This window comes from Bidens hawaiensis, unplaced genomic scaffold (assembly GCF_021521415.1).
Source record: "Bidens hawaiensis isolate Kalapana, Puna unplaced genomic scaffold, B.hawaiensis_p1.1 tig00002631_1, whole genome shotgun sequence".
NCBI lineage: Eukaryota > Viridiplantae > Streptophyta > Magnoliopsida > Asterales > Asteraceae > Bidens > Bidens hawaiensis.
This window is the reverse complement of record NW_027491143.1, coordinates 2,365,012-2,374,251: the sequence shown is the minus strand read 5'-3', so window position 1 is coordinate 2,374,251 and position 9,240 is coordinate 2,365,012. Positions and strand designations below refer to the sequence as shown.

General features: G+C 37.7%; 1 pseudogene; it reads left to right on the top strand.

Annotated features, from left to right (window-relative positions):
• Positions 1 to 3,585: 3,585 nt before the first annotated feature.
• LOC143620754 (uncharacterized) lies at positions 3,586 to 6,567 on the top strand (annotated as a pseudogene).
• Positions 6,568 to 9,240: the final 2,673 nt, after the last annotated feature.

The window sequence follows — 9,240 nt, the reverse complement described above, 5'->3', positions numbered from 1 at the left end:
TGTGGTTGCTTGGATTGTTTATAATAGGATTATAATATTACCGACCTAATACCAAATAAATTTGAAAATAAACATTTTATTAACCAAGTAAGTTTTGCAAATTAAAAGCGTTTTGATTTCCAAAACTAATAACTTAATAGATTTCTATTAACTTAAAATTGGTTAGTCATATCGCGACAAACTTAGTTTTTAATAGGATATTTAAAACTAAGTGTCCTGAGAGATGAAATGGTTCATCTATTCGTCCCGATAATAAATACAGTAAAATTTGACTTTTACTCTATTTGGTAATTTTAAAATTAATCTCAATTTAAAACCAATAGTTTATGCCAATCCTACTACAAGTCACACTTGAGGCATACTGCGAAATTTCGAGTGTTTGGAGCTACAACACCGCACTTGTTTTCTAGCCTATCCCATCAAGGTGAAAGCGTTTCGTTGACACATCCGGCCCTTTCACACGTCACGGTACTAGGACAACTATTACTTTACTCTCTTGTTACGTGCAAAAGCTGTCTGGAGGCTTAAAGTGGGCAAAGATGAGGCTAAACGTATCTATACAGACAATCGTTGTCTCTATAGGCCTCATAACCGAGGGTTGTTCTCTATTCACAATTGGCAATCGTTGTCAGTCTGCCTAACCACTTATTAATGTTGTGTGCTACAGCTGCCTTTAATAACTGGAAGCCGGATTCTCATACTCCTATTTCATTAATGTTATTGGGTCATTAATAATGGGACTACAACGTCGAAAATACTAATTAAATTTACTTTTGCTTAATTAATCAGATGTCGTCAAACTAAAACTCACCCTACGCCCTTAAGACTATCCTTGAGAAGGATAAACTGAACGATACCAACTTCATCAAATGGCACCGCAACTTAAGACTTGTTCTCACCATGGCAAAGCGCCTGTATGTTCTCGATGGACCTGTTCCAATTGAGCCTGAAAACAACACAGCCGCTGCTCGAAAAGCACTTGACAAGCATAAGGATGACTCGGCTGATGTCTCCTGCATTATGCTAGCCACCATGACTTCTGAGCTTGCTAAAGGCTTGGAAGACTTTGGTGCCTATGAGATGCTTGAGCAACTCAAGGGCATGTTCCAGAAACAAGCCCGTCAAGAACGATTCGACACCATGAAACAACTCATTAGTTTCAAGATGGCAGAGGGGTCTCCCGTCAGTGCTCATGTTCTTAAGATGAAGGGGCACATCGATCAGCTCAAGAAACTTGATTATCCCCTGCCCGATGAGATGGCAGTTGATTTCATCCTCAACTCTCTCCCTAGCTTATACGACCAGTTCGTAATGAATTTCAACATGAATGGCTGGGTGAAGACAGTGCCGGAGCTTCACAACATACTCAAGACGGCTGAGATGAACATTCCTTCAAGGACCAATCAAGTTCTTATGATTCGATCTGCTGGTGTCAAGAAGCCTAATCCCAAGAACCGGGGTTATAAGGGTAAAAAGAAAGTTACTGTTGCTGCCAAGGTTGCCACCAACACTGACAAGAAGGTTGCAAAGCCATCACCGCCGCCCTTTAAGGAGCGCCAGTGCCACCGATGCAACCAAATGGGACACTGGATGCGAAACTGTCCTGAATACCTTGCTGAGATCAAGATGAAGAGAGCCAATGGTGAAGGCTCTTCTCGAGGTATTTTCATATACGTTATTAAACTTTTCACTGTCTCTAGCAACACATTGGTATTTGATACCGGATGTGGTTTCCACATCATTAATGTCTTGCAGGAGCCTGAGAAGTGGAGGAAACTGAATAAAGGCAACATGAAACTCATCATTGGAGATGAGAAGAGAATACCAGTTCTGGCAACTGGAACATTTCATTTTACTTGTCCATCTAGCCTAGTTTTTCTTTTGAATAATTATTTGTATGCTCCTGGTTTGACCAGCAACATTATTTCAGTTTCTTTACTGTTTGAACAAGGTTTTAAGTACGTGTTTTAATGGCATGGCTATTTCTACCTACTTAAATGATATCTTTTATTTTGAGGCTGAACCTCGAAATGGTTTTTATGAGATATATGTTCAAACTAATAATAACGTATATAATCTTTCAAAACGTATCAGATCTGACATCAACGATACATTTCTGGCATTGCCGACTTGGCCACATAAGCAAAGCAAGAGTTAAAGACTCCAATCCGAAGGGATTCTTGAATTCACAGGACCGGACTCTTTTAACAATTGTGAGTCTTGCTTAGCTGGCAAACTCGCCAAAGACTCCTTCACTCATAAGAGTGAACGAGCAAATGATCTGTTAGGACTCATACATACTGATGTATGTGGACCTTTCAGAACCATGCCTAGAAACCATGAAAGATACCTCGGTTATCGAAAACCGGGAAGACACCGAGGTCTTTTGTATGATCGGTTCTGCTTAGCTTCCCGTTTTCAAGAATATCTGGTCTCGGGCCGGTCATCTGTCAGTCTGTCCTGACCCAAGTTAGACCGACTTCATGAAGCCTGACCCAAGGTCTTCCGGTTTAAGACCTAGCAACTGCACCATCTTGATGGTAATTTATAAGGTCACCATCAATAATATTTGTCACGTGGTCCGGCAAGGACATGTTTGCAAACTTATGAAGGCTAAGGCCATTGTTAAACATATTGTCTGTCGGTCTTTTCCCTGTCAAGATACCTCAACTGTTTTCAAGGGTTTACTCGCGATTAAGATAAATCCTTGTTAATTACATTATGTTGCACTTTTGAGAACCACAAGTTCTGTAAATGTTACATATATTGTTCTGAATTGTCATCGATTTGAAATTGTGATTATTATACGTTGAATCATTGTGACATGACTTAATGCAACCACCTTTTTATAACGTAGCGAGATTAATATAACCTGTATTGTGTTTACTAACTCACCTGAAAGTATTTTTGTTATTGAACAGTTAAAGTAGACAAGTAGTTACACCATATTGACATCTTCGCTTATTAGAGCTAGACTATATAACCTGTTTCAGCAAGAAAATTTTACAAATATCTAAGTAGTTATTGTTTATACTTGATATTATATAGTTTCATGTGTTCATTTAATTTGTTAAACTATATGTAATCTTTAACGCCAAAGGACAGAAAACTTCTAGAATCATTCCAAATTATATATTGCAACAAAAGACTTTTGGCTTGAATATAAAAAATTAGATATATTAACTTCCAGAATAATCCAAATTATATATTGTAACAAAAGACTTTTGGCTTGAGTAGACAAAATTAGATATATTTAAATATACAAGTGGAGCCTGGGGCTAGTAAATAAAGCAGAGAAGACGGGAAGCAACAACAAAGTCGTCTAATACATCCAGGTTGACTAGCTTAATTAATGCACTCAAACCTTAACATGCACAAAACTGAGGATAAAAGGGCAACATGCATGTATAATTAACTGTGATCTTAAGTTAAGTTCCAAAAATGAAATCGATAACTTGCTTACTGTCTTCCTTTCATATTACTTTCCTCTTTTCATGGTTTATCATACTTTTTACTATTGTCAGCATCTCGGCTTCCTTTGGTGAAAATGAGACTGATCACATGGCTTTATTGTCATTTAAGAAGATGATCACCCAAGATCCATATGGAGCTTTAGCCTCCTGGAACTCTTCCCTTCATTTTTGTGATTGGAATGGTGTTTTATGTGGGAAGCGACATAAAAGAGTGACTCCTGTAGAGCTGATTTCACGAGGCCTGAAAGGCTCATTATCTCCTCATGTAGGGAACCTCAGTTTCCTTCGTGAGTTTTCGCTATTTAACAACAGTTTTGAAGGAAGCATCCCTCATGAACTCGGACGTTTGTCCAGACTACGTCTCCTCAATCTTGGCACTAACAAATTCAATGGATTCATTCCAACCAACTTGTCAGGTTGTTCTAACCTTGAAGGGCTTACTCTTTGTGACAACATGCTAGTTGGAAGCATATCAAAAGAAATCGGCTTCCTCTCGAAACTAACTGATCTTTTATTGTGTAAGAATAAGTTACAGGTGGAATCCCACCTTTCCTGGGGAATATTACATCAATGGAAAGATTTTCTATTTTTGACAATGCCTTGGGTGGGAGCATTCCATATGCCTTAGGCAATTGGAAAAACTTAAGAGGATTTGACTCTGGTAGGTGTAACTTACACGGATCCATTCCTCACTTCATTTATAACCTCTCGCTCCTAGATGAGTTTTCCTCAGCTGAGAATCAACATACAGGTAGTATTCCTCTAGCCATCGGTGCAATGCTTCCTCATCTTATCAAACTTCACTTGAGGGATAACAACCTGACTGGACTTGTTCCACCCTCCATATATAACTGTTCGAAATTAAACTTTCTTGAAATGGGTGGAAACCAATTTAGTGGGAAGTTGAAAGTCGACTTTTCAAAACTAAGAGATCTTTCTGTATTAAGCCTCGACAATAACAACCTCAATGGACATGGAGATGCTATTGTTTCTCTTAGTAATCGCAGCCAATTAAGGTGGTTGAATCTTCGTAACTGCAAATTTCAAGGAATGCTCCCAAAGTCAATCGGTAATCTTTCTGAACAACTAGATTATTTAGATTTATCAACAAATAAGTTATATGGAAACCTACCTTTAAGTATAGGTAATCTAGTTCGCTTGACCGTTTTACATTTAGGAGATAACAGGTTCAATGGAAAAATCCCCTCAACCATTGGTATGCTTCAAAAGCTACGAGTTGCGAGTCTATATAGCAACCAATTTACCGGACCAATCCCAGACGCCATAGGAAACTTATCCCTGCTGATTAAACTTTATTTAGATTCCAACAGTTTAGAAGGGCACATACCATTAAGTCTGGGGAATTGTCATCAACTATCTACCTTGTATTTTAATGACAATAAACTTAGTGGAAACATACCTAAACAGCTTCTTCAACTTCCATCTTTGTCAATATCATTAGTTCTTTCCCAGAACATGTTGTCTGGTTCACTTCCAAAAGAGGTTGGAGAACTCAGAAAGTTGAATTATTTGGATTTATCCCACAATAGATTATCAGGTAGCATTCCTACCAGCCTTGGTGGTTGCACTAGCCTTTTGTTCTTATACATAAATGACAACTTATTTCGAGGCATGATCCCACCATCACTAAGTTCACTGAGAGGAGTGTCCAATCTTGATCTTTCTTGTAATAACTTATCTGGTCAAATACCACAATACTTGGAACATTTTTCGTTAGAATATTTGAACCTATCTTTTAATAATTTTGTTGGTGAAGTGCCGGTTTTCTGAGTGTTTGCGAATGCAAGCACTTTCTTGGTTTTAGGGAATAGTAGGCTTTGTGGTGGCTTGGTTGAAGTTGGGTTACCAATATGCAAGGAGACAAAGAAACATAAAAAAAGGTTTCATGTGCTCGTAATGTGCATCTTACTTGCATCAACACTTTTCACCATATTATGTTTAGTGCATATTTGGCGTAAGAAGAAAAACAAAAACCAAATGTCTTAATCATTGATGGACAAAAAAATCTTGAAAGTTTCATACAATCAACTAGCCAGGGCTACTAACGGATTCTCTGAGACCAGTTTAATTGGTCAGGGCGGCTTTAGCTCTGTTTATAAAGGAATCCTTGATAATGATGATGAATTTGTTGCAATCAAAGTGTTACATCTTCAAGTTCAAGGAGCCTACAGAAGCTTTCATAAGGAATGTGAAGCATGGCGGAGCATTCGACACCGAAATTTGTTGAAGATAATAACTTCATGTTCAAGTGTTGATTTTCAAGGCAATGATTTCAAAGCCTTAGTTTATGAATACATGCCCAATGGGAGTTTAAATGATTGGTTGCATTCAAGTACACGTTCACATCGGCTACACCTTATCCAAAGAATAAATATTCTTATCAATATTGCATGTGCACTTGATTATCTTCATAATCACTGTCAAACGACTATCGTCCATGGAGATTTGAAGCCTAGCAATATTCTACTTGATGAAGACATGGTGGCCCATGTTGGAGACTTTGGTTTATCCAAATTTCTTGGAACAGACACAACTCAGAGCAACTCTTTAGGATTTAGAGGAACCATTGGATATGCACCTCCAGGTAAACTCATGTATTCTAGAATGCCCGTATTTAGTTATACTCACTATTACCTTTCTCATATTAAAATGCTTCTTTGTTGCAGAGTATGGTCTCGGGAGTGAGATGACATGCAGTGGAGACGTCTATAGCTTTGGAGTATTATTGTTGGAGGTCATGATAGGGAAAAGACCAACAGACGACATGTTTAACAACGGCCTTAGCCTTCATAAGTTTGCGTACATGGCCTTGCCGAACCATGTGATGGATGTTATTGATGGTGACCTTATAAATTATCATCAAGATGATGCAATTGTTGTGAAAACTAACACACCAAATGCACAAAAAACAGATGGATGTATGGCTTCAATTGTGAATATTGGAGTATCATGCTCAGTGGATTCCCCACCACAACGGATGAATATCAGAGACGTTGCCAACCAGTTGCAGAGTATTATGGCTACCCTTGAAAATGTTTAAGATGTGATCGCCTTTAACGTAAGTGGAAATCGGATATACAGATATACATGCTATTTGTTTCCCCTTCTTTTTCTCTTTTAGGCACTCAGCTTTGTTTTCTTCTATTTGAGGTGTTGATTATGTGTTGGTGCTAAATCATGGGTTGGCTGTCCCGGTAATAAAGGGATGTGATTCTACCCACCAGTCTTGAATTTAAATTACTTAGGATGTATGTGTGTATGCACTTGAATTTTGTGCTGTTTTTTATGTATTTGGACTGTACTTGAATGTATATCCAATATTACAGATAATTTTAATGGGTCGCTAATTAATAGGTCATGTTTAAATTGGAAGGCCATGGAAATATTCTTGAACGGTGGAACCCAAGCATAACCGATTAGCCCTAATTTGGCCTTAGTCAGGTCCATAAAATTCTGCTCACCTTTACATATTTTCATTCCTGGTTGTAGTACTGATGCCTATCTCATTGTATAGATATATGGTCATAATAATCACTGTAAGTGTTTTTTTAGAAATATTTAATTATTTTAGACATTATCACCACTCGTGCTACAAACTAGAGAGAAAATGGACTACTTCAAAAACTGGTTAAAATTTCAAATAAATGAAATAAAATAGAAAAAAAAATGCTTGCTTAAAAATAAAATATATTGCCAAAAAATTTGTAACAAGATTTACGTGGGGAAAAGATAAGACTCTTACTGCGCTCATGACTGGGCTCACACATAGACGGAACTGATCCAGGAAGTCGTCAGCCCAATATCCTGATGATCTTCGTTTCCAGCCCAATGAATTGAGTCTTCTGCAAAAATAATCAAGCACCAACTGTTGGTTCTTGGTGATCCCTCATTTAAATGCCGCTTTTGTTTTTGCTTTGTTTCTTATCTTCATAAACAACGTTTTTCTTTATCTGTATTGCGTTTGTAACTCACCTAAAAGTATTTTTGTGATTAAACGGCGCTTAAAACTAGTTTCAACAAGAAAATATCATAATTAAAATTATTATGTAATCTTTAAAACAAAAGGCAAGAAAACCTTCTAGAATCATTCCTATAGAGGTAGGGTACTAAAAAGACCCAAATACCCTTAAGTACTACCCGCGGGCCAGTTGAAGGCCCCTCATGAAGCACCCGCGGGCCATATAGATCACCCGCTTAACCATCTAAGGAAGAAACATCCTCATGACACATGCGGAAGCATCCTAGCACCCTCAGGAGTCATCCGCAGGACGGAATGTTCTTCCCGCATAAATGACTAAGAGGTAATGTTGGAATTGATCTGCCCAAGACACATATTAGAGTTGATGTGGCTAGTACGTATTGATCCAAGTCGGGTCATATCCAATAACAAGCTAGACAAACACCGAGAATATTTGTTTATGTATGATATGATCATAAGTAAATGAATATTGACACTTGAGTAATTTGGAAAAGGGTTTCTAAACAAAAATGTACTTGTGTAATAAACAAATCATATGGATGATTTATGTTTTATGAGAGAACATTACATGTTGTTAATTAAGTTGGTTAAATAACAATATGTAATTAATGGTTACTAAGCATGTCACCCAACATGTAATAAGTTTTGTTATATCTTATAAATATATATATGGATATATATTTATGTTATAAAACAAAATTAATAATATTAATAATGTAAAGGAATCTCTTACACTTGATATTATTTTATTATTAAAGTTGAGGTAGTGGAGACATGCAATGGATATCATTGGTGGAGAGAAAGATGTTTTTGAATAAAACCAAGTCTTTCTCTTTCCTTCTTTCATAACACATAATTAATTACACACAAGTAATAAAGGTTTCTCTCTTCTCTTTTCTTCTTGGATTTTCGGCCAAGGAAGAAAGGCAAGGAAGAAAGGGTTATCAAGTGTTCAAATCCTAGCTAGAAGTGGTGTCTTGTTGGAGCTTGGGGTATACTAGCTTGAGGAGCTTCCATATTCAAGTTCTTGCCTTTCAATCATCATCCTTTTCACACTTCTTTGGTTACTTGAAAGGTAGTTTAACATGCATGAACTTATAGTGACATGCATGTGTTTGATAGTGTGTAATTCGTATTTGGATCCGGGTTTGGGTTTTGCATGTATTGAATTGGTTCTATACACTAAAAGTAACAAGATTTAAAACTTATATCCGCTGCGTTTTTGGTAAAATGAGGATTTTATCACTTTGATAATCTTGTTAAAACCCAACAGGTAAAACCTGGGACAGCTGTCAGTAACTAATTACCTTCCAGAAGATTTACCAAGATGCTTTCTTGGGCAATACGTGATCTCTCACCCAAAAAATAAAGGACACCTGGCAAAGCCGTTATAACCGTGCACATGGGCAGGGTTGTCTATCACCCTATCCCGTGAAGACACGTGTACAGGTTTTACACATGCACATGCGACGTATAACTGAACCTATTGTATGAGGACACGTGTCCAGGTGGTTACGAGAGCATCTTCTAAAAAGGACAGCTGGCCAATCACCTTCCCACACTCTCCGGCTATAAATACCTTCTCAACCATCATGAGGTATTCATTCACTCTCACTGTACTCTCACTATTTACTTAAGTACTTCGTCGGAACTGTACTTATTCTCACGCCGGAGGGTGGTTACGGGAAGACCCCATCTTGTCCTTCCCGTAACGAGCTCACGGTGTCTGTTTTGCAGGTTCACGTCACTGGACTTTGGGAATTGTGT